The sequence below is a fragment of the Anabrus simplex genome, chromosome 1, assembly GCF_040414725.1.
Source record: "Anabrus simplex isolate iqAnaSimp1 chromosome 1, ASM4041472v1, whole genome shotgun sequence".
NCBI lineage: Eukaryota > Metazoa > Arthropoda > Insecta > Orthoptera > Tettigoniidae > Anabrus > Anabrus simplex.
Genome location: NC_090265.1, coordinates 1,300,580,988 through 1,300,608,754, shown reverse-complemented (window position 1 = coordinate 1,300,608,754; position 27,767 = coordinate 1,300,580,988). Strand labels below are relative to the sequence as shown.

Genomic DNA, 27,767 nt, shown 5'->3' with positions numbered 1-27,767 from the left:
AGAGGTGAAACCTCGTACTGCCAGAAATTCAGTCCACCTGGTCGAAGCACATTTTCAAGAGGAGTAGCCTCCGTGCTCGACGTAGGGTGTATTCTGGAGCTGGACACCGGGGCAAGTGGGCAAGTGAGCAGGCAGGGAGCTCCTATTTATAGTACACTCGATGGTCAGGCACGCGCACTGAGGGCTGCGCGTCGAAGCTAGCAGAATGATACACAGGCGCGCGTGCAGCTGGCTGGCGGAGCGAGAAGGGAGCGCCGGACATACAACACCCTCCCCTCCTAAATACGCCGGTACGGCGTGAAACGGCGGCGGCGCTGGCGGCGACTGCGATGCTGGGGCGGAGCTGCTGACGTCTCTGTTGTATTGTCCGGAGCTGGAACTGGGCGGAGTGGCGCTGTCTCGTCCTGAAAGGAACCCATTGTTATTAAATGATCTAAAGCGCGTTCTGCAATAGATTTATCTGGTTTAGAAATAGCATCAATAGCTGGACAGGGGCGGTAGCGTAGACGTATCTGATCTTGATGGCGGCAGATACGTTTCTCCGTAGTCTGTATCTCGTAGAGACGATGACCCAAAGATCTGCAGATGACTCCAGGTATCCAGAGTGGGTTGGATTTGAATGTCCTGGTGTAGACCTTGTCGTTGAGGGAGAACTTCGTTGGTGAGGTCTTATGCTGGGCCGGAAGAGGCTGTAACAGAGAAAGTAAAGTTCTGTGAGGACGTCCATGGAGCTTCTGTGCAGGAGTGATATTATCAGCGCCGGGTAGAGTTCTGTAGTTGTTTAAGAGTTGGAGCAAGGCTTGGTCTTTAGTTAAGCCTGAAGAGACAGCTTTCTTCATACTTCTTTTAAATGTTTGTACGAAGCGTTCAGCTTCACCATTAGATTGAGGGTGAAAAGGTGGTGCTAGGATATGACGAATGCCATTATGTGTACAAAAGTTCTGAAAAGCAGTAGCTGTAAATTGAGGTCCGTTGTCCGAAATGAGTACTTGCGGTAAACCTTCTGTAGTAAAGATTTTCTGGAGAGCACGAATGGTAGCTTCGGTTGTAGTAGTCGAATGCATATCCACTACATATGGAAAGTTTGACAGTGAATCGATGACTATTAACCACATGGAATTGAGGAAAGGACCTGCGAAATCGATGTGAACTCGTTCCCATGGAGTAGTAGCAGGAGGCCATGAAGCAAGATCAGAAGACGGGGCGTTCTGATTCGTTTGACATTGCTCACAATGACGTATTAGCTTTTCGATGGCGGCATCAATACCGGGCCAGTAGCAGTGTTGACGGGCGAGTTGCTTTGTTCTGGAGATACCCCAATGGCTTTGGTGTAATAATTCGAGAACTTGTTTCTGTAGGCTAAGTGGGATAACCACTCGGAAGATGGTGCCTGCTTCTAGTAGTACAACTCCGGCACGAGTCGTGAGACGATGCTGCATACGATGATAAGGTGCCAGGTGGGCAGGAAGTTTGCTCTGAAGAGGCCAACCGTTGCGGATGTAAGTACGTACAGTAGCAAGTGTACTGTCCGTATCCGTAGCCTTAGCTATGCAGGTAGCATCAATAGGAAAACTGGATACAGTATCTTCAAGTTCTATGTCCAACTGAAGACATTCAGATTCTTGAGAATCGAAGGCAGTATCAGGACCAACGGGTAAGCGGGAGAGGGCATCAGCATTACAATGCTGGGATGTGGCTCGATATACAATCTGATAGGAATAATCAGAAAGGAACATGGACCATCTTTGAAGCTTTCTGAGGGAATTCTCTGGGATCTTATTACTAGGATGGAATAAGTGTACGAGAGGCTTATGATCGGTAATGATCAGGAAATGGTTGCCATAAAGATATTCATTGAAACGGCGAATACCAAAGATGATGGCTAAAGCTTCTTTCTCTATCTGTGAGTATCGACGTTGATGGTCATTAAGTGTTTTCGAAGCGAAGGCGATGGGGCGTTCTTGTCCATGACGATCCTTCTGGGAGAGAACGGCACCGACACCGTAGTCTGAAGCGTCAGTAGCTAGCGTGATGATCTTGTCGGGCTGAAAATGAGTGAGTTGTATAGCTTGAATTAAGGCGTTGTTGATTGTTTTCCATGCCTGTTGGCATTGCGGAGTCCACTGAAACTTAACACCTTTTTTACGTAGAGCGTTTAATGGAGCTGCTACTGTAGCGAAGCGTGGAATGAACTTATTATAATAGTTCGCTTTGCCTATGAAGGACTGAAGCTGCTTGAGGTTCTGAGGTGCTGGCATGTTTACTATCGCGGAGACATTCTGCATACTAGGACGAATTCCATTCTTATCAAGTATATGTCCGAGGTAGTGAACTTGAGGCTGAAAGAAGGTACATTTAGCGAGATTCGCTCGTAGGCCATTGTCTTGCAATTTCTGGAGAAGAAGGCGGAGATTGGTTAGATGTTCCTGATGATCTTTTCCAGTAACAATAATATCATCCAGGTAGTTAGCACAACCGGGAATCGAGGCGGTGAGTTGAGCCAAATAGCGCTGAAAAATAGCCGCTGAGGATGAAACGCCGAATGGGAGCCGCTGGAGCTGGAGCAGTCCGAGAGGAGTGTTGAGTGTGAGAAATTTCTTAGATTCTTCGTCTAAAAGTAGCTGGAGATATGCTTCTTTAAGATCAACTCGAGAGAAGAATTGTCCACCAGAGAGACGACGGAATAAGTCTTCTGGACGTGGAATAGGAAAGATATCGGTGTCGAGTTGTGCGTTGACTGTAGATCGAAAATCGCCACAAAGTCGAACATTACCATCAGGTTTCTTGATTACCACGAGTGGAGTAGCCCATTGACTAGAAGTAACTGGTACTACAATTCCAGTTTGTATCCATCTTTCTAATTCTTTCGTGACCTGGTCTTGAAGTGCTAGGGGTACTGGACGTGCTTTGAGGAAGCGAGGCTTAGCTCCGGATTTCAGCTGTATGTGAGCTGTATAGTCTTTTGCTGTTCCGAGCTGAGAGTCGAAGACTTCAGGAAACTGCGCTAGGAGAGCGGTAACGTCAGAAGTAGGATGCAAGGTAGATACGACGTTAATGTTGTCATGTATCTGGAAACCAAATAAGTTAAATAGATCCATGCCCATAATGTTTGATGCAGTGTAGTTGTTAACTACGAGAAGAGGAATGGCCTTCTGAATTCCTTTATAACTAGCCTGAAGCTTAAGTTGACCTTTGATGTCAATTTTCTTCTTGTTAAATGTCACTAGCTGGATGTCAGCTGGAGAGCATGAAGGTGAATCTAAGTCGTGGTAGGTAGTCAGGTTAATAATAGAGACAGGTGATCCAGTGTCTAATTGAAAATCGACAGATCGATCAGAGAAGGAGAGAGGAATGATGATTTTGTGAGAATCCTTTGTGGGAAGAATAAGATTGATCTGATCAACTTCCATGTCTTGGCGGGGCTGTATATGCTTCCGGCGCGCTGCAGTAGTCTGAGCAGGGCGTAGCGAACTTTGACAGACAGTCTGAATGTGTCCAAGTTTATTACATCGTTGACAAGTAGCTTTGAAAAAACGACAGTCACGACGTTCATGATGCTTGAAACAACCTCGGCAGGAAGGCAGGAGTTTCGAGGTGCTTTTAGAATTGGGCTTCCGTGTAGCATTACGAGAGGGAACCTGGCGAGAATGCTTGGTGGAGAGCGCCTTATCCGTACGGTTCACTGTAGCAGAGGACTTGCGGGCCTGAGGCGAGACTTGTGCAACTTCGTGTGGAGAAGCTATGGCTGCGGCAGTCTTGGTAGTAAGCTCATAAATCGTAGCAATACGCTGGACGTCTTCTAAAGAAGGGTTACTCTGCTTGACAGCGTCAAAACGTATTTTGTCTTCAGGAGTATGTAAAATTATCATGTCCCGAATGAGAGAATCCGTGTAGGATGAACCACAACCGTCCTTGGAGCAGATGAACTGGCAGGGTTTAGCTAGACCACGCAATTCAGTTATCCATTCAGTATGCGTCTGATGGGGTTGCTTTCTGCTCTGAAAAAATTTATAGCGAGCAGCCACTATGTGAGGAGCTTTGGCATAGTGTTCCGTGAGACGGGCCAAGAGCTGCGTGAAGGGTACCTCAGATAAGTGTTCTTCTGGACTTAATTTACGTAGTAATTCACACGTAGCATTGCCAACCGAACTAAGAAATAGTGCGCGGCGGCGTTGATCATCCGTGACAGAATGGCAGATGAAATGCTGTTGCAAGCGGGCTAAATAAACTGACCATTCTTCCTTAGCCGGATCAAAAGCAGAGAACGGAGGAATAGCTGATGGCTGTGTAGAGACAGAAATAGCTTGAATAGCCTGAATTAATGCTGCCTGTTGTTGTTGCATAAACTGTTGTTGTTGCTGCTGTAAGGCTTGGAAGATCGTAGCGAGTTGTTCCGCAGTAGCCATTGCGAGATGCGTGCAAGAAAGAGTAAGGTAAGCTGTGTGTCAGAACTGGTTGGAGTGTCGTTGCTGTTTAGCACGTCACCGTAGAGTTGACAACTGGGCCCGTTGAATTGTAGTGTTGGTTTCGTGTTTACCTCGTTGCTATAGAGTTGGCAACTGGGGCCGAAGAATTGTAGTTTGTTGCTTTTTTTACCTCGTCGCCATAGAGTTGGCGACTGGGGCCGATGAAGTGTAGTGGGTGCTGTTTACCTCGTCGCCATAGAGTTGTGTTGTAACCAAGGTTGAAGTTTACAATACACAACTTTATTTGCTTCACTATATAATATATACACAAATAACTGAAATTTATTTTGAAGCAAAAAGGAATATTGAATCTTGAGAAAAGTCTGTCTTTATACAATATGTACAGGTTTGCAGTCTTTATATACCTTTTATCTTGAAAAGATAGTCTTTGTGAATTGACACGTTGATAGTCGAGAACTATCTGGCACACTAACATAAATGTCTATGAGAGTCCTTGTTTGTTGAAGTGCCTGAATTCCTAAAAAGCAAGTTCAATTGATTGAAGAAATTCCACCTAGCGAAACTAAGGGAGTCTGCATAAGTTAGGGAATGAAAATGGCTTGTAAAAGAATTACGGAACATAGGCAGCGGAAACAGGTAAGGGAGCGGTGACCAGAGGTGAAACCTCGTACTGCCAGAAATTCAGTCCACCTGGTCGAAGCACATTTTCAAGAGGAGTAGCCTCCGTGCTCGACGTAGGGTGTATTCTGGAGCTGGACACCGGGGCAAGTGGGCAAGTGAGCAGGCAGGGAGCTCCTATTTATAGTACACTCGATGGTCAGGCACGCGCACTGAGGGCTGCGCGTCGAAGCTAGCAGAATGATACACAGGCGCGCGTGCAGCTGGCTGGCGGAGCGAGAAGGGAGCGCCGGACATACAACACATCCCTTGGTAAGTTATTCCAATCACTAACTCCCCTTCCTATAAATGAATATTTGCCCCAATTTGTCCTCTTGAATTCCAGCTTTATCTTCATATTGTGATCTTTCCTACTTTTAAAGACACCAGTCAAACTTATTCGTCTACTAATGTCATGCCATGCCATCTCTCCACTGACAGCTCGGAACATAACTGAGATTCAGTATGGACCCAACATGATTTTTATCACTTGTAACATACCACTTAGTCGAGCAGCTCGTCTCCTTTCTCCGAAATTTTCCCAGCCCAAACTTTGCATTATTTTTGTAACGCTACTCTTTTGTTGGAAATCACCCAGAACAAATCGAGCTGCTTTTCTTTGGATTTTTTCCGGTTCTTGAGAATCAAGTTATCCTGGTGAGGGTCCCATACGCTGGATCCATACTCTAGTTTAGGTCTTACCAGAGACTTATATGCCCTCTCCTTTACATCCTTACTACAACCCCTAAATACCCTCATAACCATGTGCAGAGATCTGTACCCTTTAGTTACAATCATATTTATGTGTTTATCTCAATGAAGATCTTTCCTTATATTAACACCTAGATACTTACAATGATCCCCAAAAGGATCTTTCACCCTATCAATGCAGTAATTAAAGCTGAGAGGACTTTTCCTATTTGTGAAACTGACAGCCTGACTTTTAACTCCGTTTATCATCGTACCATTGCCTACTGTCCATCTTACAACATTATCGAGGTCATTTTGCAGTTGCTCACAATCTTGTAACTTATTGATTACTCTGTACAGAATAACATCATCAGCAAACAGCCTTATCTTTGATTCCACTTCTTTACACATATCATTTATATATATAAGAAAATATAAAGGTCCAATAATACTGCCCTGAGGAATTCCCCTCTTGATTTTTACAGGGTCAGAAAAAGCTTTGCCTACTCTAATTCTCTGAGTTCTATTTTCTAGAAATATAGCCACCCATTCTTGTTTTCTTCATGGGGCCTCTAAATATTAGTTCCTAATTAGTGTCGACCTCTAAGATCTTTTGCTACCATGTTTTTCCTTCATTCCCACCTAGATATACCTGCTCCCTTCACAAAGCAGCAGGTTGTTCTTATTGGGTCTTCTTGGATTTGTCCTCTCACTTCACCTGGTAGTCCTAGAGTAGAGAGTCTGATTCTACCCAACGCCTCACATTCGAAAAGTATGTGTTCAGCTGATTCCTCTGCTTCATTGTATTTCCTACATATGTTGTCTCTTATTACTCCAATTCTATGTAGGTTTTTTTTTTTTTTCTCAGATGGCAGTATCCTGTCAACAGGTCTACTACCCATCTTATATTTCCTCTGTTGAGTTTCAACAACTCTTTAGTATGCTTCTTGTTTAATCCTTTTTCAGTTCCTTTGCAAGCCTGCATCCTGGAGTAATTTTCCAGTTCTCCATTTGTCTCTTTTGTACCCATTTTCCTGTGTAGTGTCGGGCTTGTCCATAGGAAATCCCGCATACAGGTTCCGGGCCTACAAAATGTGTTTCTGCCACTTTCCTAGCCAGTTTATCTGCCTTTTCATTTCCTTCTATACATTTATGCCTGGTACTCATGTTATTTTGACAATGTTGTACTTTGAGAGCTTCAGAAGAAATGAGTGGCAATACCAGACAATTCTGGATATTATCCGGACTGCCTCTAGTGCCTTAATGGCCGCTTGGCTGTCCGTTAAAATGAAAATGTTCTTATTCCTATAGTTCATTTTCAGATGTTCTTCAAGACATGTGATTTATATGGGTTGATTTCAGAATCTTCTGGAGCCTTGCTGTTTCATTGTGTGCTTCCACTTTCTCACAGAACGGTCTCCAAGATTTTCTTTTTGCTTTCCATATCTCTGTTCCAGCCAGCTTTTAGTTTCTGGATTTACACAGATCAGTACCACTGCTCCACTTTCCAGCCTCGGAGATTCGAGGAAGCCCGAAAGGCATCCATCTGACAGCGGTTTCATTCACAATTAAGTATTTATTTTCCACCTAGTCGATACAATGATTGCTTAAGGCAATTTTTAATGGTCAAAAGTGGTACATGTTTCGTATATTATCAACATCTTCAGCCACATAACACTGTTTAGATGAAAAATGTATAAAATTGACAAAGTAATGCTTTAGAGGAAGTGTCCTTAAAATTAACATAAGATTGACAAGATTAAAACAAACAAATAACTCAAGAGAAAATATATAAATTATTTCTACAATAGAAAGCAGTCGTCAAGGAAACACTTGTACAATATTCCATAGAGAAATTGTCCTAATAAATATTCTTTTCTTAATAATTCATGAAAAAAGATCAATTTATAAATTAAAAATTATACAATTTATAAGTAATTATCGAAATGAAGAAATCCTGATATCACAGTGCGGCTCTTATTATTAATGTAGATGAAGATATAACTAATTCCTAGTTGTCAAATCTTATTAAGCCTGCTTTCCTTTGGAATAGTAACTCCTGTCATTCTTTCACAGTTTTGCGCCGGGTGTAATATTGATGATGCGTTCTTCCTTGCTCTTGCACCTGAGGAGGTGGAGGAGCGGGGGATATAGGTGTGTCAAGAACTTCCTTGCTGTCACCTATAGCTTCAACTGAGGAGGAATAAGTTGTAGGGCTATCTGTAGGAGGAGAAATTCCAATTCTTTTTTCGTGATCCTTCTCAAGCATTTTCAAATATACTAGAATTTGATAATATAATGGATTCTTATATTCTACAGCCTCATTAAGGTTATCATTTTTCTTTACAAGTTGGTCTAGATGAATGTACAGGTCTTCATATGTGTTCATTAAGCTGCCCTTTTTTAACTTTTTTATGATGGTCAGGTCTTGTTCTATGTTGGTAAATTTATGACCTGTGGCAAGAGCAAGGAAGAACGCATCATCAATATTACACCCGGCGCAAAACTGTGAAAGAATGACAGGAGTTACTATTCCAAAGGAAAGCAGGCTTAATAAGATTTGACAACTAGGAATTAGTTATATCTTCATCTACATTAATAATAAGAGCCGCACTGTGATATCAGGATTTCTTCATTTCGATAATTACTTATAAATTGTATAATTTTTAATTTATAAATTGATCTTTTTTCATGAATCATTAAGAAAAGAATATTTATTAGGACAATTTCTCTATGGAATATTGTACAAGTGTTTCCTTGACGACTGCTTTCTATTGTAGAAATAATTTATATATTTTCTCTTGAGTTATTTGTTTGTTTTAATCTTGTCAATCTTATGTTAATTTTAAGGACACTTCCTCTAAAGCATTACTTTGTCAATTTTATACATTTTTCATCTAAACAGTGTTATGTGGCTGAAGATGTTGATAATATACGAAACATGTACCACTTTTGACCATTAAAAATTGCCTTAAGCAATCATTGTATCGACTAGGTGGAAAATAAATACTTAATTGTGAATCTATTGAAGTGCGATACGGACCATGAAGCTGATTTTATGTAAAGCTGTTTCATTTGCGCTATCAGAGCAAATGTAAGTTTCTTCACGTCATCCTCCTTCAGTTTCCCATCTGGAGAGGTTTAAGGTATTATTGCTACCTTGATTGAAGTTAGTCTTTCCGAAAAGGACATGACCGTCTCTTCTTTCTGGTTTTTGGCGGGCGGTTTTGTAGCCAAACTTGATGGCATACTATCCCCTGGCCTCAGCCTTTTGGGCATTGTCGGAGGGATAGCCTCTCGCCGATCCCTGTTCCTTGGCTTCTTCTCCGTCCAAGTTCCAGTCGCTATTTTGGCCTCCTTCCTCGCTCCCTTCCTTTCCTTGTAATATGCACTGTTGCGAGGTGGTCTGTCGATATGAAATCTGTTGATTTTCGAGGCAGAAATCTTCAGTTCTGTTTCTATGGACGTTCTGCTTTGCTTGTAGTAGCAGTCTGCTCTACTGGAGCTTCTGTTGCCATTTCTTGTTTTGAATCAGCGACAGCCTGTCCAATTGGGACTTCTGTCTCCATTTCTTCATCTTGGGCTTGCTTCTGGATATGCTCTATTGGAGCTTCCATGGCTTCCCTTGATATCGAAATTTTTGAAATTGGCTCTTTTTAAGCAAACATATTTCAATCAATCATAGGTTTTTTGGCCCTTCTAGGGTCCTGAGCGTCGTTCTTACCATCCGTGGTGAGCCATACAGCCATACATTGTCCTCCCACAACTTAGGCTCTCCGTAGCAGAGACCACGCCCCTCAGTCGTCCATCCAGCGGTCCGCCCCTGGCGCGAACCTAGCCAGGTTTGTTCCCCCTTCAGTAGGCCTACTCACGTGGTTTCCACTTGGCATTATCATGACTGAGTTCGGGCCAGGCTACGTAGAGCAAAGTGATGTGTTGGTTCCAGCGCCCCGCAGTGAGCCTTCACCTCAGTCACCAGCCCCACTTCACCTGAACCACCGTATCACCCAGGTGGAGGAACCAAGGATGCCTCTCTAGCATGTGTGGGCGAGGCCTCCACTCCAAGCCTTGACTTGGGCTTGTAACAAAAGCCACCCATTCAGTCACTCTTTTTTTCTAGTCCAATTGCACTCATTTTTTCCAGTAGTCTCCCATGATCTACCCTATCAAATGCTTTACATAGGTCAATCGCAATAAAGTCCATTTGACCTCCTGAATCCAGGATATCTGCTATATCTTGTTGGAATCCTACAAGTTGAGCTTCAGTAGAATAACATTTCCTAAACTCAAACTGCCTTCTATGAAACCAGTTATTAATTTTGCAAACATGTCTAATATATTCAGAAAGAATGCTTTCCCAAAGCGTACATGCAATGCATGTCAAACTGACTGGCCTGTAATTTTATGCTTTATGAAGTTAAATAGTTCTTGTGTATAAAACTTAACTTCCCTTTATTGCTTGAAATAGAGAAAATGAATATTACATACATACATAGCTACAGGCAGTTAAGCCCTTCAGCGTTCAGTCTGCAAGCCTCTGTGAGTTAAATAATAATAATAATAACTTAGTATTTTATTGCAGTCAATGGTCATAAGATTAAATTACAGTTCATAAATCCTTTAAGTTACACTAGAAAAACTTGAGCATAATTTGAACATGAATATTTTGCACATTACAGCATAGTATCTTGCAATTTATTATTATTATTATTATATAATAAAGGCACCAAACAACATTTCACTACTCACAACGGGGAGTAAATATTAGTTGCAGCAGAAACATGTCAGCAATTATTTTCTCTGAGGACAGATAAGTGTGCGATACCTATGACAAGCTCCACCGCATGGAGCACAGATACACTGAGGACTTGGCCCGTGGTAATTGAACGCTGAAAACTGCCTTCACTCTGTCATTCCGACAATATTTTGCTTTTCACTACCTTTAGAGGGGGTTGTTCCTAGGCATTTCCTTCCTGCTTTTACTGCTGCGTCACTGTATGCCACCCATTCTTTCTCTATTGTATGCCTGTATCCTGGACTCCGTTACTTCCATAGGTCCGAGGCTTACTTGAAATGTTCCAAGGTAGGTCGATTCTGTGAAGCAGGATGCTACCTTACTTATAGTCCTAGTGACGACCTCTCCCCTGACGGGTCCTAGCCACCTGAGCACAAAGCAGGCCATGACTTGGAATATGTTAGGGTATCTCGAGTCTGAGGACCATGTTATAGGCAACTCAGCCGTTGCCTGTGGTTCTCGAACTAGGCGGTGACTGCAGTAACCCACACCATGGACCACAAGAAATAATAATATAATAATAATACATCTTGGGCTGTTACACAACTACTATGAAATTGATTGGTATTTCATAACAGTTCATCATATTCTTGTAATTTATATGCTGTATTATTATAGCCTACCAGTTTTGCATTTCATAGTACTATAGCATGGGCTTATTCAAAAAGCAATGTGTATAATTAATATGAATATTAAACTTTGTTTCAATAAACTTTTTTTAGGCTAAAACCCAATTCTGTGCCAACACAGAATCTTCCCAGCAGCAGCATGAAGGGCGCTTTGGGATCAAGAAAAAGAGGGAGTCCACACAAGAGGGAGAGAGAAGTAGAAGAAGAAGAAAAAATGGAACATCTCCACCAGTACTGCTCAGGTGCAGCCAACAATTGTACTGAAGTAGGGCCTATAACACATTTTTCTTAGTGGAGTAACAAATTTGCAGCAATTGCCTGTAGGCCAGTAGGCCTTGACAAGGAAGAAGAAGTTTTCTTATGGGACTTTTTTTGTGGAAAATAATCGTCACTGTGTTTCACACTTTATCCCCCTTGAAGTAGAAGGTGGTGTGCTGATCATCGCTTTTGTGCTATGGGCATGTATAGTTGGGATTATTGGTTGGAGCTGTTTCTCAATTATATCTACATGTTTTGGTGATTCTATTGTTGCGAGAATGCTTTCAAATTTTTCTCGAAGCTTGGCCTTGTGCTCTTCTATGTCCTCACTTAGCCTTCTTTTCATGGGATTATGCAATTCCTTCAGAATAATGTCCTTTTCTTCGTTTGAAGGTGCTTCCTGAATGACTAAATTTGTATCTGATTCTAAATAGTGTTCATTAGCACCACCAATATATTTAGCCGCTAGGTGTATATGTTTGCACATATTAAATTTAATGGAAGAGTCGTGGCATGTACAAACGTATGAATGAATGCAGGTATTGCACTCTGTACACTTCAGGTCACAGCCGCAATTCATTTCACCCGTTCTTCTGACCTCGTACAGTTCACTTTTCTTCGTGGATGGAACAGTCCATACATCCTCACTGCAAATAATTTCTCCTGGTTGTAACGATAATGAATTGGCATGCCTTAGTCTTATTTGTGAGAGTTTATTTGTGTTTGCCTTTATTCATGTAAATAAGGCGGTCATAAAGTTTATCTCTCACAAATCGCATGAGGATATGGATTGCGATGTCCAGTCTCTTAGGCTTCTTACCCTCCATGTATATGTGTTTAATTACTCCATGCATGCGCTCTAGATGCATGTTAGTGTTGAGGCCGGCATTGAGACGTTTACAATAAGCCCAGCTACTTGCAGAGTGTTCATAATTGGCCTCGAAATAAATACCAAAATCTCTTGTGTCAGGGTCACTTTTTAATTTATTTATTTCTTGATAGAGCATTCTCGAAAAAGCAGCCTCGTCTCTTTCCTCCAACAATACTCTGAGCTCCTTGTACACCTCCACCTGTTTCTCTCGGCCTTTAACTTTAGAAAGGTTTTTCCTCCAAGCACGGTCAACATGCCACGAACAGAACAGGCGGAATTTGGCAGGCATCGTTACGCATAGCCAGGCACTGTAAAATGTTTCTGCCATGTCTGACATGAACACTTTTGGCTGTAGTGTCACTTGCAGAGCCTCTTTAATAACTCTGTAAAACACTTCCATCACAAATGCATCCGTCCTATTTGATAGCATGAACGCGCATGGAAATCCTTGGAACTTGCCATCTACGACTAGGAGGGTAGTTAGTTCAAATTCGTACTTATTTAAACCATGTGTGCTGTCAATACAAGTGAACTTGTCGCCGTATCGTAGTAACGTTTCTTGCTGCGCCTCATGCATTATAATTAGAACGAAGTCCTCTGGTTTTAATTGAGGGTACAGCATAGAAGACATGTCTTGACCCTTGTAAAAGCGTACTATTCCTCCACGTTCGTCCATTTCACGAATCCATGCTTCGACACTCGTACAATCATTCTCATGCCGCACAGCTTCAGATTTTAAATTGTACTCTTGCTCAATGTTAAATAGATCTTTTCTGGTCAGAAAATGAATGCGTTCAATGTCAGTTTCACCAATAGAATCTCTAACCTCATCAAGGATTCTATCGAAAGGAATTTTCATCGCAATCTTCCTCGCTAAGTCATTTCTTTCCGACAGCGATAATCTCATGCGACCTAACTCTTCTTGGTGGCCTACATGAGTTGCACAAAATGAAACATGCACTTCTCCAGACTGAAAAGTAACATCAATATTTGCTGGACAATGACCACTTATCTTGTTGCTTCCAAGTACTTTCTGGTGACGCTCATGATTACCCCTTGAGTTAAAGGTCCCATCCCTGTGGCACCTGTATTTCATTTTAGAGGAACCATCTTTACATTCGTACTTGGAGCGACATACAACAAATTCACACACTTGCTAATTTTCTTTTTCACGTTTCCACTTAAGGAAATCCTCTTCATTCGCAAATTTTAAACTTTCCTTTGCGATACGAATCTCATGAAAATTAATAAAATGTGCCACCATATCGGATTTTGTAGCACATTCTTCTACACAAAGCGGACATTTTACTTGAGGTTGTTCACACTTCGCAGTCTTATGTTGTGAATTTTTATGTCGTTCTAAATTGTATTTTGTGTGAGAGGTAAAACTACACAAATCGCACGAAAATTTAGGATTTTTGTTAGTGTGCTTTGTTCTTACGTGATAATTTAAAGTTTTCCTATAATTGAAAAATTTATTACACTCACTACATACGAAATTGTCCATTGTGCAAGCATAAAAAGTTCACTGCAATGTGCAATAAAGCAGTTAATTCACATAACTAATTCACTCTTTCATGAAGTGGACCCCCAAAACACTGCAGAAGTCTATTAAAGCCGATTATGGCTGCTCCTAGACACAAGTCCGGTATGTTTATTTTGATGATGAGGATGATGCTTGTTGTTTAAAGAGGCGTCACATCGAAAGTCATTGGCCCTGTTTATATTGTGTATTTTAAGGAGTGCTCTTGCAGTTGGTATTTTGGGGTTCATGTTAATCAATTGCAGTGTCTGCTGTTCATTTAACAAGAACTGAGGATTTTTGAGTATTTATTTGAGATTCTTTTGGATGGTATTAGTGCGGTCTTTCTTGACAATATTGAATTTATCATCTCTGAAAAAATGCTGTCTTCAGTTTTACCCACAATTACTGTACAGTAGTATTGCCTTTATGTAAGTTGTCCTTGATTTTTTGTTTTAGGTGGTTAAATTGTTTGTTAGCTACTGATTAGTTATAAATTTCCTGTTTTTTGTGAAAATGAAGAAATTTATGTTTATATATTATTTGATGAAAAATTTAAAATAAAATATATAAAACAAAAAATATTCTTCTTCTCCTCTTACTGCTTTTCCCATATATGTGGATTCGGGGGTGTGACATGTCTCGCTTCATGGCGCCAACTCTGTGGAGGGATGTAATCACCAGCCCTCAGATTTTAGGGAAAGACGTATTTTGTTCTTGAAGAAATGACTAAAAATGAAGTTGTATATACACGTTTCATGTATTTATTTAGAAACTGTACTACTATTGTGCTTAAAAATGTCTGAATTGACGTTAAAACCTATATAATTCTTATTTTTATCCCTAAATCGGTTAAAAATGCCTTTCAGTATATTTCGAGAAAATAAAATATTTGCTGGCTTATGTTCAGTCTTTACGAAAATTTTAAAATCGGGAAGCTATAAACCACTCTCTCCGAAATGCCTTAAGAACCTCCTGCAGTGAACACTCCCGTAGTTTGTCACAAGGCAGAAGATGACACAGTATCCGTTGACTTCTGGGGAAAAGAACTGCATTTCATTCTGTGAGAATATTTTGGTGTTTCCGTTTGTTCAGTGTATGAATTATGCTGAAAGTGTCAGGTTACAACTCGTCTTTAATTAAAAAGTGGTTACAGGAGTTGCTCCTGTGACGTTTGCAGCAAAGAGGTGAATAAAGTTGTTTATTTCCCCGTAACGAGTTATTAACTGCAGTTAAGAATTGTTTAATTCTTGTGCGTTATTCTGTTTGCAGTAATAACCAGCAATTTTCATCCTGTTAGGGTGTTGTAGGAATTTAAAAAATCACACAAATAAGTAGTATAGTAGTAGGCTATATCAATTAACTTATTAACGGGCGAGTTGGCCATGCGGTTAGGAGCGCGCAGCTGTGAGCTCGCATCCGGGAGATAGTGGGTTTGAACCCCACTGTCAGCAGCCGTGAAGATGGTTTTCCGTAGTTTCCCATTTTCACATCAGTCAATCGGCAGCTCCGCCAACTCGGCACTTTGAACGAACCAGCTCAAAGGTGGTGTTAATGCAGACATAATGAAGCTGAGGAGAGTGTGATGTCCTTATATACCTACGCGGGGTATTAATACTCTTTAAATTATGCAAGAAAGCTTTCTAGAAGTGACCTTTTAACTCTGCCCAATTTCCCCTACCTTATAGTACAACTGAAATCCGTCTGCGAGCAAGGCTAACGTTAGCGCAGCCCGTCGTCAGCGGTGCCCGCAGTAGCGAGCCCAGCCCCCGTCGCCAACGGTGCCAATTTAATATATATAAAACAATTGTTGAGGAATGTAAAAATAGGTTTGTACCTTTAAAGGTAGTAAGGAATGGTAAAGATCCACTATATTATCCGCTGGCTGGCTCGACTGCTGGTACGGATCTCCCAAACATACGCTCTCCAGATAGTCGCATGCAGTGTTGTGTTTTGTTATAGTTGGAGACCTTTGTCTATCCTGATTGTTTTTAAATATTTGATTCTCAACAAACAAGTTCATCTATTTCTTCGGTTGAGTGGTTTATTTTGTGTGTGCTTCCATGTACAGTATACTCATTTCAAGACTCATGCCGCCTATTAGACGCGGGCGAAGCAACTTTGGTCGAAGAACTCCACATACTACAAGCCAAGCTAATTTTCAGTTTAATCGAACTGCACAACAACGTGAAGAGTGAAATGAAACTGAAAGGATTGGGATATTACAAACCCGTGCAGCGCGTCGTTCAGCTAATAATCTTGCAACTTTGAATCGAGCTGCTTTCAGTTACGATGTTTCGATTGACTACAGTGCCTACCAGTGCGTTGCTATTGTATCTATGAACTCAGTGTGCCAATATTGTAAGGCAATGAAATACAAAAATGAAGCCGCTGGATTGTGTTGCGCAAATGGCAAAATGAAATTAGTGCCATTGATTCCACCACCAGATCCATTGTACTCATTAGTTTCAGGAACAAGAACAGATTCCATATATTTCCTTACAAATATCCAAAAAATATAGACCTGCTGAACAGTTCACATCTATGTTAGTCTATCAGGGTAATTTCTAGGTAGTGATATGCTGTGACCTATTTCAGCATTTCCTTATTCACAATCAAGATATTCATATTGCAGGTAATGAAAATACATTTTTCCAGTAGTTTGTTATTAACTTTTGGTAGCAGTAGAAAATTAACTCATTCGATGTTGATAACGTAATCATTTGCATTATTCTGATTTTTGCGTGCAGTACAGACTGAATTCGAGTTCCTTCCATTGTAATTTATTTTTGACAGAACAACATTTGTCGGGTCAGCTAGTTAAAAATAAATGTGTAAGAAAGGAAGATATAAAAATTAGGACTATTAAGCAGTACCATATGGCTGATAAAACAGGCATGAGGGAGTTTTTAATAAGTAACTATGATTGGTGGGAAACGGTAAATAAAAATGTAAACAGACTCTGGGATGGGTTTAAAGCAATTGTTGAGGAATGTGAAAATAGGTTTGTACCTTTAAAAGTGGTAAGGAATGGTAAAGATCCACTATATTACGGTATAACAAAAAAGTAAAGAGACTAGGAAGGAGATGCAAGTTGGAAAGAGATTGAGTTAGAAATGGCTCTGGAAGTAAGGAGAAATTGAAGGAACTTACTAGGAAATTGAATCTAGCAAAGAAGTCAGCATAATTGACAGCCATACAATTTTAGTGAAGAATGGAAGAGTATGTATAGGTACTTTAAGGCAGAAACAGGTTCCAGGAATCATTAATGAACAAGGAGAGTGTGTATGCGAGGATCTTCAAAAGGCAGAAGTATTCTGTCAGCAGTATGTAAAGATTGTTGGTTCCAAGGATAATGTGCAGACAGAGGAGGTAAGTGATACTAAAGAAGTGTTAAAATTTACCTAGGACAAGAATGACATTTACAGTAAGATACAAAAGTTGAAAACTAGAAAAGCAGCTAGAATTCATAAGGTTTCAGGGGATATGCTAAAGACAATGGGTTGGATATAGTACCATGTCTGAAGTACTTATTTGATTATTGTTTGCATTTAGGAGCTATACCAAATGAATGGAGAGTCGCTATAGTAGCCCCTGTGTATAAAGGAAAGGGTGATAGACACAAAGCTAAAAATTACAGTCCATTCAGTTTGACATGCATTGCATGTAAACGTTGGGAAAGCAATGTTTCTAATTATAAAAGACATGTTTGAAAAATTAATAACTGGTTTGATAGAAGGCAGTTTGGGTTTAGGAAAGGTTGTTCCACTGAAGCTCAGCTTGTAGGATTCCAGCAAAATATAGCAGATATCCTGGATTCAGGAGGCCAGTTGGACTGTATCACGATTGACCTATGGTGGGCATTTGATAGGGTGGATCATGGGAGACTACTGGCAAAAATGAGTGCGATTGGACTTGAGAAAAGAGTGACAGAATGGGTGGCTCTGTTTCTAGAAAATAGGACTCAGAGAATTACAGTAGACGGAGCTTTATCTGTCTCTGTAATAATTAAGAGGGGAATTCCTCAAGGCAGTATTATTAGACTTTTACGGTTTCTTATATGATATGTGTAAAGAAGTGGAATCAAAGATGAGGCTTTTTGCAGGTGATGTTATTCTGTACAGAGTAATAAATAAGTTACAAGATTGTGGGCAACTGCAAAATGACCTCGATAATGTTGTGAGATGGACAGTAGGCAATGGTATGATGATAAACGGGGTTAAAAGCCAGGTTGTGACTTTCAAAAATAGGAAAAGTCCTCATTTTCAATTACTGGGTTGTTGGGATGAAAGTTCCCATTGGGGATCATTGTAAATACCTAGGTCTTAAATTAAGGAAAGATCTTCATTAGGGTAATCACATAAATATGATTGTAACTAAAGGGTACCCATCTCTCCACTTGGTTATGAAGGTATTTAGGGGTTGTTGTAAGGATGTAAAAGGAGAGGGCATATAAGTCTCTGTTTTTTTTAATTTCGTGTTTGCTATTTCTAGCCGAGTGCAGCCCATGAAAGGCAGACCCTCCGATGTGCGTGGGCGGCATCTGCCATGTGTAGGTGACTGCGTGTTGTTATGGCGGAGGATAGTGTTATGTGTGATTTGCAGGGATGTTGGGGACAGCACAAACACCCAGTCCCTGGGCCTTTGAAATTAACCAGTGAATGTTAAAATCCCCAGCCCGGCCGGGAATCGAACCCAGGGCCCTCTGAACCGAAGGCCATTACGCTGACCATTCAGCCCACGAAGTCTCTGTTAAGGCTGCAACTAGAGTATGGTTCCAGTGTATGGGACTCTCGACAGGATTACTTGATTCAAGAACTGGCAAGAATCCAAAGAAAAACAGCTCGATCTGTTCTGGGCAATTTCCAACAAAAGAGTAGCGTTGCAAGAATGTTGCAAAATTTGAGCTGGGAAGACTTGGGAGAAAGGAGACGGACGAGCTGCTCGACTAAATGGTATGTCCCGAGCTGTCAGGGGAGAGATGGTGTGGGAGGACATCAATAGACGAATAAGTTTGAGTGGTGTCTTGTCTTTAAAAGTAGGGAAGATCACAATATGAAGATAAAGTTGGAATTCAAGAGGACAAATTGGGGCAAAAATTTGTTTATAGGAAGGGGAGTTAGGGATTGGAATTACTTACCAAGGGAGATGTTCAATAAATTTCCAATTTCTTTGCAATCCTTTAAGAAAAGGCTAGGAAATCAACAGGTAGGGAATCTGCCACCTGGATGACTGCTCTAAATGCAGATCAGTAGTGATTATCAATTTAGCAAAATAAGTATGGTATTTTAATTAACTTAATGCCTATCAAAATACGTACAATTGAAGCTGCCTAAAAGTATTTTAGAAACTACTTGACAGTCTTTTAGGCAGCTAAAATGACCTTTTAACACTTAAATATCCGAAGTCTAGTAATCACTATTGCAGTTTCTGTGGTGGTTGGGAGTGCAGTGTGTGTTGTCTGAATTTAAAAAGCTACCTTCTGTTTTCCTTGACCGGATCAAGGATGAAATGAATTAAGCATATTTAGGCTATTAGTACGATGGGATCGCCACTCCCAAGGTGATTTATTAATGACTTATAGATACTATGAAATGAGAATGGAGAGTGTTGCTGGAATGAAAGATGACAGGAAAAAAGCGTAAGTACCCGGAGAAAAACCTGTCCTGCCTCTGCTTTGTCCAGCACAAATCCCTCATGGGGTGACCGGGATTTGAACCACGTTTTCCAGCGGTGAGAGGCCGACGGGCTGCCGTCTGTGACAGGGAGGCTCAGTGTGTTGTCGGAATATTAAGAGAAAAGTGGTGGAACAAACACTAACACCCAGTCTATGAGCCAGAAGTAATTAGGCGTGATTAAAATCTTCGATCCGGATGGAAAACAAATCCGGGACCTTCTGAAATGACGGTCACAGCCAAGGATTCGAACAAAGTGAAATCCTTATTGAGTTTTATTAGTATTACTATCAGTATTAACATTCAACTATTGTAATAGAAAGAAGCAAAAATCATTATTTACTTTATCAATTTTAAACACGTACCGGTAACGTTCCTTGTTCAATCTTGCCGCCTGATTATTTTTTAGGGACTTGAAAACGCTTTAAAAATATAGTTAAGTACCGTACTTAAAACTCTAGGCTTTAAAGTTATACAAACATGTACGGCGTCTGGAGGGACAGATTTTATTTGTACTATTGCTCAAGAATGAAAGAAATTCATACTTTAAAACGTGGGAGCGGCTCCACGCGCTCGACAATGCCTGACAAGCAAAACAAAGCTTCTTCTTCTTCTCCTGCTCCACACGTGGCGCGAAATCGCCATGATAGGTAGAAGGTGCTAAACGCCGAGGTTTCTCGAGCAGTCGCGAGCAAAGCCGATGATGGCTGCTCCTTCGACATTCCCTAGACTCAAGTGAGACGAAGCGTTGATCCGAGCCATGCCGAGCGGCAGCGATGCACAGTGCACGGAGCTCTTACGCCTCTATCTGCACGCGTGAGATTTTGGGCGTCTGAGAGGCCCTGGCATAACGATTGATGTAGGCACGCTCGTCAATGTACCGGCACCCAATAAATCATAATGAAGTGTGCAAATACAAATATGGACACAACGAACGTACACAAATAAAAATAATAATAATATGGCTATGCTACCATATCTCTAGATGATCATAAATACTGCGCAGCTTTCCTGGGTTCCTTTTCTGGAACTCTTGGCTCTATCCTAGAAGGCATTAAGTTGCATTGCTTGTAATACCGAAATATTGTCTACTAGCAATAGTTTAATTTAAATTGTTTAAAGTGTATGTATAACAATGCGAAAATCATTTAACAGAAGGCTGGGTTTTATAAACTGCATTTAGTTCTATATTTTGAACTTGATTCCACCTTTATTGCAAGTTCTCAATATTACCTAACCTAAGAAATAAGAAATATATTTTTTGTTAACTGAAAAGAAATCTTCATTTTCTGGAGTCTAGATTCAATAGATTTCTTTTCGTTACAGTTTGCTGTAATTCATTCAGCTAAATATTTAAATTCGTTTACTCTAAAGATCTTGTCATTATTATCATTATTATTATTCCCCCAAGAAAAAGTCGTATCTACGACACTACTTCTGCGTACACACACATAAATTCAGTCAATGGTCTCTAAGGTCTTTATATAATATAAAAAGTTCTTTATGGTCAAATAAAATGATCATTTCATTGTATACAGACAAAACGTAAATTTTTTCAGAGATTTTCTTTCGCGTATTTTTGCAGTTTTGTGCAATTTTTGGATTACTGTTTTATATCTTGCACAATAGATCGCATAGTCGGTTAAATTTATTAACTTTGTGTACACTGGTGAAGAAAAGTTAAACATATTTCCAGTTTACCCATTAACGTATAATGGTGAAGGTTCGTTTATTCATATTTGTGTCTTAAGAACAGAAACGCTGCCTTCTTTAATGCCAGGGATATTCACAGTATGACTATAGAAAACACACAATATCCTGGTGCGTGGGTCAGCTCCAGACAAGCTTGTTTACGTGCTTCCTGCTTGTTCATGGTGCAGTTAAACGCCTCGGCGTTCTCTTTCAATAACAAATCACATAGCAATAATCGCTTTGATAGGTACGACAAAATGTGAAACGAATGGCTGTCACCTACATTGTTCATTGTTGTCGCTGGGTTACGTCACAAGTTCTAAGAAACCTGTAGAAGATCGACATCTAAACGGCGGGCTATGCAGAATTAGACTGGTAGATAATAACTGCACGGAGACATCCTCGAAGCACAGCTACTGAGCTCGGAGAAATTACGGGCGATGTTGAATGTGCCCTCCACTTCAGCAGCACAGTGTGGCTCGTGTCAGATGGGCTGGAACTCATCCGAACTCGACACGAGATGACGAACTCTTCTCAGCAGAGAGTTACTAACAAATTAGAGGTTCATTTCTGTTCTGGAGAGGAATTAAGTTTAGTTCCTTTAAAAGGGAACATGGTGGCCGAAATGTACTTATAAAACTTTATCCGTTCGACAGTAAGTTGCTTTGCAGCGGCAACAGAAGAAAGGCTACCTCTCCAGCTGAAATATATCTTTGATTTGCAAAGATTATTTGAGTGATCTGATTCCAAGTGTCCTCAGAAGAAAAGCTCTTGTTTGTAGACAATTCACATTAGGCAGGACCTGTAAATTATTACCTGGACGAGCGCGGAATCCGAAGGATGAATTGGCGAGCAAGTTTTCCTGACATGAACTTCAAATGGAATGTGTGGACCTATCTCATCAGTTTATTCGCATCCACCAAGAACCCTCTATACATTAAAAAAAACATCATTGGGGAATGATCAGTTACCTAGTGGTGGTGCTGATTTTTTTTTTTTTTTTTGCTAGTTGCTTTAAGTCGCACCGACACAGATAGGTCTTATGGGGACGATGGGATAGGGAAGGCCTAGGAATGGAAAGGAAGCGGCCGTGGTCTTAGTTAAGGTTGAGCCCCATCATTTGTCTGGTGTGAAAATGGGAAAACACGGAAAAAAAGTTTAGGGCTGCCGACAATGGGGTTCGAACACACTATCTCCCGAATGCAAGCTCACAGCTGCGCGCCCCTAACCGCACGGCCAACTCGCCCGGTATTTAGAGACAAAATGGAAGGGATCCGACTCTTCGAAAAATTTTGTCGGCCACAGAAAGACAAGGTCACGAAGGGCGTGAAAATGAAAGACTCCGTAATTCTCGAATGCTCTAATAGCGTCGGAGTCGGAAAAGAATAAGAGTTGACCAAGGGAGGTCGTAAAGGATAGAAGAAAGAGAGGAGCCTGGCACAAGTAAGTGGAAGCGATGCCAGGACTCAACTAAAGGTCCCGCGGTCGACAACCCACGCTCCAAACTTCAGAGCCCCTGGGACCCCTTTTCGGCACCTCTTACGATAGGCAGGGGATACCGTGGGTGTTATTCTACAACACCCACCCACATGGGGAGGAGAAGTTACCTCAAGGAATGCTCAGTGAGCTACCATTGGATTTGATCCGTTACGACAAAGAGTGCCTCAGGATTCGTAGATGTCCAACTTGTTATTAAATCCTGTCATTGGATCAGAAAATGTTTCCTATTTCGCTAACCCGTCTACAAGAAATCCTATCTAGTTGTATCTCCGTTAGTGGCTTTCTTTTCATGCAGCGTACAGTTTTACCGAGAAGTGCATTCTTTCTTAAAAAATAACAGTTGCGTTAGGAAGGTGCAAGCTGAACTATTTTTTACCAGTGCATTTAGATTACACGTTTGAATGAATAGAAACACCGTTTTCTCGCCTTTGGAACATCCGCAACTACAAAAATTCATTCATTCATTCATTCATCACAATCGTTCTGGATTCAGCTTATTTGACACCCTAGCTGAATGGTCAGCGTTGAGGTCTTCGGTTCAGAGGGTCCCAGGTTCGATTCCCAGCCGATCGGGGATTTTAATCGCGTCTGTTTAATTCTTCTGTGGGAAAGTGTGGGGAAAGCAGTAGTAGTAGTAAAAGAAGAAAAGTTCTGTATTCTGCTTGAAAACTTCCTCTCACAAGTGTCTGTAGCAGGCCTACAGGGTACAAATGCAGTTACTTGATCCAGTTTTGGCACAAATACCCCAGAGATTTCTAACTGTGGTTTACGTACTCCTAGGGGTACGCGAGTAGCTTTCAAGGGAAAACTGAAGAAAAATAAAAATATGGAACGAAAACTGGAGAAAGTTACTTTTAAAATCCTGATATTGCTAACCGTACCATCACGTTTATGATCAGTTTTATATGGGTTTCATCCATGGTGTACCTAAAAAATAATTTACCACAGTAAGCTAAATTTGAAGCCATACCTCGCTTGAAAGTTTCATCTGGAGTACCACTCGTCATTAAACTGTGTCACGTTATGCAGACACACCCTCCCATTGAAATGTTGATGATTCGTAGAGTCTGAATTTCAGAATTAAGGTGATAAATTATTCATTCATTTTCATTTTCTTCTTCTTTCTCTCCTTCTTCCTATTATTATTATTATTATTATTATTATTATTATTATTATTATTATTATTATTTGGATACCGAGGCTAACATCTAGTGTTCCAGCTGAGGCGCTGGCCTTCTGACCCCTACTTAGCAGGTTTGATCCTGGCTCAGTCCGGTGGTATTTGAAGGTGCTTAAATAGTCAGCCTCGTGTCGGTAGATTTACTGGCACGTAAAAGACTCCTGCGGGACTAAATTCCGGCACCTCGGCGTCTCCGAAAACCTTAAAAGTAGTTATTGGAACGTAAAGCCAATAACATTATTATTTATTAACATCTAGTGCTTCGTCAGTGCCGGGCCCCGTGGTGTAGGGGTAGCGTGCGTGCCTCTTACCCGGAGGCCCTGGGTTCGATTCCCAGCCAGGTCAGGGATTCTTACCTGGACCTGAGGGCTGGTTTGAGGTCCACTCAGCCTACGTGATTAGAATTGAGGAGCTATTTGACGGTGATATAGCGGCCCCGGTCTCGAAAACCAAGAATAACGGCCGAGAGGATTCGTCGTGCTGACCACACGACACCTCGTAATCTGCAGGTCTTCGGGCTGAGCAGAGGTCGCTTGGTAGGCCAAGGCCCTGCAAGGGCTGTAGTGCCATGGGGTTTGGTTTTTGGTTTTTAGTGCTTCGTGAAACTTTCATTCAAACAGGGAATGTTGTGTTATTTTATCATCATTGCATAATACTTGATGCAGACAGAGAAATTTCGTGTAATGTGTTAGAAAAATTGCATTTCATTTCACAATCTTGTTTTATTTATTATGTGTATTTAATGGGGTTTCAATCAATTAAGACTAAGTTATCTTAATAATTAGGAAACTACTTTAATATTTTAAACCTATCGTTTAGGGAAATTTTTCGTGTGGGTAAACTGAATTTTTAATCATGAGTGAGGGATGCAATCTTATAGAAATTGAATAACCTCTGCTATAGAGTAAGGGGATCAAGGTAAAGGAAGCTGCCACTCCACGTGTTCATTTATAGTGCTATTGTTTCAATATGATACTTTGGACTTCGTAGCTATTACGTGTGTGAATTCTCTCTTATTTTATATATGTATGTATCTATTCTATTTCTGTATTTGGGACAATAGTTGAGTAAAACTGAAATAACTCTGGTAACATACTACAGTGTCTTAATATGAATTTCGTACACAGAAAAATATAAAGTATAAACGTAAAGTAAACGTTTTGGCTATTTGGCTGAATGGTGAGCATATTGGCCTTCGGTTCAGAGGGTCCCAGGTACGATTCTCGGACGGACTGGAAATTTTAGCTGCTTTTGGTTAATTCCTCTACCTCGTAGTGTTCTTGATCGTCTTAATACACAACTGCATTTGCATGCAACGCATCGCACTATAAGCCACCGCAGAAAAACGCAATAGCAAATACATCGCTCCATATAGGGTTGGCGTCAGGAAAGGTATCTATCCGTAAAATCCATACAAAGTGCCGACCCCAGGGAATTGAGGAAAGGTCAGGAGGAAGAGGCAGAAAAACAAGACTCATAGAAATAAAAGAAGTAAAACACTTTTAAAGAAAAGAAACGCACACTTAGACTCATCCCTTTCCTCTTTTTCTTTTTGCTTAGCGGTTTAATGTCGTGCTAACACATGTAAGGTTTTCGGTGACGCAAGGATGGGAGATGGCTAGGATTGGGAAGGTAGCGGCCGTGGCCTTAATGAAGGTACAGCCATTTGCCTTGTGTGAACATGGAAAGCCATCTTCGGGGCTGCCGGCGGTGGGATCTGAACTCACGAATGCAAGTTCACAGCTACGCGAACCTAAACGTAGGCCACCTCGCTTGGTACATCATCCCTTTCCTCGTGAAAACTAATTTGTAAGACCGATGAAGGATGCGAAGTATTCATTAAAACATACAAAATAGTAACATCACGCAAAATTTGTAAATGCAGTACATACTCAATATATTGCCCTACACTGCCTTAGTCATTTTCCGCTTGCTCCGGGAATCATACACACTATTCTTGGGTTCACGAGTGAAGAACCTTCTTGCTTCCAGCAAGCCATAAATTTGACTGACACATGACCCCAATTAGTGAAGCAGAAGACAAAGATGTGAGAGAACTCCTCTGTTAGCCCCAGAGGCAATATTTTGTCACTTGAAGCCGTCGTTTAGGGGTCCGCTTCTCAGAATCTTGGCTATCGCTCTGAAATGAGAGAAAGGATGGGGTGCAAGTGGCCACAGATAACACGACTGAAAAATTAAGTCGGTTAATATTATTGTCTCGGCCATACCCATTGTATGTGACTGTACGTGGGTACTCATTTCATTTCCAAGTGAATACCTGGAGTTGCCTAACATGCAAATTCTGTTCGCGAATACATACTACAATGTTTACACGTTTCGAACTGTTTTTGCCTGTCTATACGTCAGTCTGTTTGTACGCTTATAATAGGAAAACTAATGGAGATATTTCAACCAAATTTTATATTTAGAATGTTCAAACAAGGATACCTTTTAGGTACACATTATATTTCGAAATCTTTGACTGTTTACAGCACGCATGAAATAAATAATTCAAATACAACTGTTGATTATCGGTTTCCGAATAAATGTTACTGACAAAAATGGTGTAAACGTAAATCTATGTAATTTGTGTTCAGTTTAAGATTTTGGAGCGATGTGTCTGTAATCTTGGAATTACTCCGCTGCAAGTTAAATAATTATGTTATTTGCTGTACGTCCCACGAACTACTTTTACGGTTTCTGGTGACGCTGAGGTGCTGTAATTTAGTCCCGCAGGAGTTGTTTTACTTTCCAGTACATCTACCGACACGAGGCTGCCGTATTTGAGCACCTTCAAATACCATCGGACTGAGCCAGGATCGAACCTGCCAAGTTGGGGTCAGAAGGCCAGCGCTTCACCGTCTGAGCCACTCAACCCGGCTCCGCGGCAAGTTTGTAGGAGAATACTCTTCATAAAATGCTCAATAGAGGGCATCATTTTGACAGGCTATATAGTAAAGGCGAAACATTATACTTTCCTTGGCATCTCCCTTATATCAACGAACTATGCCTTCGTGTTCAAATGCCTACAGTTTCCTATCACAGTCCACTTCTCAAAGACAATAAATAAATCGTAAGGAGATCTGCTAATTCGTTATATATACACACACCAAACAAGAGACATATCTGTACAGAGTATGAAGGCCCATGGAAGAGTGGAAGGTAAATGCTTCTACCATTTGTAACTTCAGCAATAAGGTGGATAGTGTGATTGACCTTATGCCCAGCTGCCGCGGTCGCTGGAACTAATTTCTCGTGTAAGCTGAGTGAATTCCAGGACGAAGTGCCAAGTCGTCTTTCTATTTATTATTTTTTTGGTGACCTGAGCACTCCTTTACAGCCCTCTATCTCACATGAAGAAAGGTTATAAATTGCAGATATCACACTCAGTGTTAGAAAGAAATCCAGAATTTATGAAATATACGTGTTCTCCGGCGTTGAAACGGTAGCCAGGTGCTTCACAAATTAAAATTTTCATGGTTATAGACACCGTTACGATCATCGTCATTTTTCCATCCGTCAAACATGTTCAAGTCACCTTAATGCTTGATCATAAATTCTGTTCGTAACAGGTTCCTTAGCACTCATCTATTTTCTTCCAAACTGTTCCTTATACAATCTATGTGGGTAGCTTCGATATTACGCTATAAGGCATCCATTTCATCCGCCTCAATTATACTATTTTGCCTACCATTCAAATTTTAACTTCCCGATTCGTATGGCAGTACACTTTTGACCGTCGTACGAAGGAGTAGGTACCCTTCTTTGTTCGTTTAGATATATTTCTAACTCAAAAAGTCTAATTCATAGATCTAACGGATATGCTTGCTTGACCTATTTTATATATCTGAATGATTGCTACTAGTTTGTT

The 27,767-nt window shown here is 40.8% G+C and overlaps 1 protein-coding gene across 1 annotated transcript in view; it reads right to left on the bottom strand.

The window, feature by feature from the left end:
• The window catches only part of LOC136878463 (calcium/calmodulin-dependent protein kinase type IV), a 587,971-nt gene that overhangs the window by 82,686 nt on the left and 477,518 nt on the right, over positions 1 to 27,767 (bottom strand). The window lies entirely within an intron of this gene.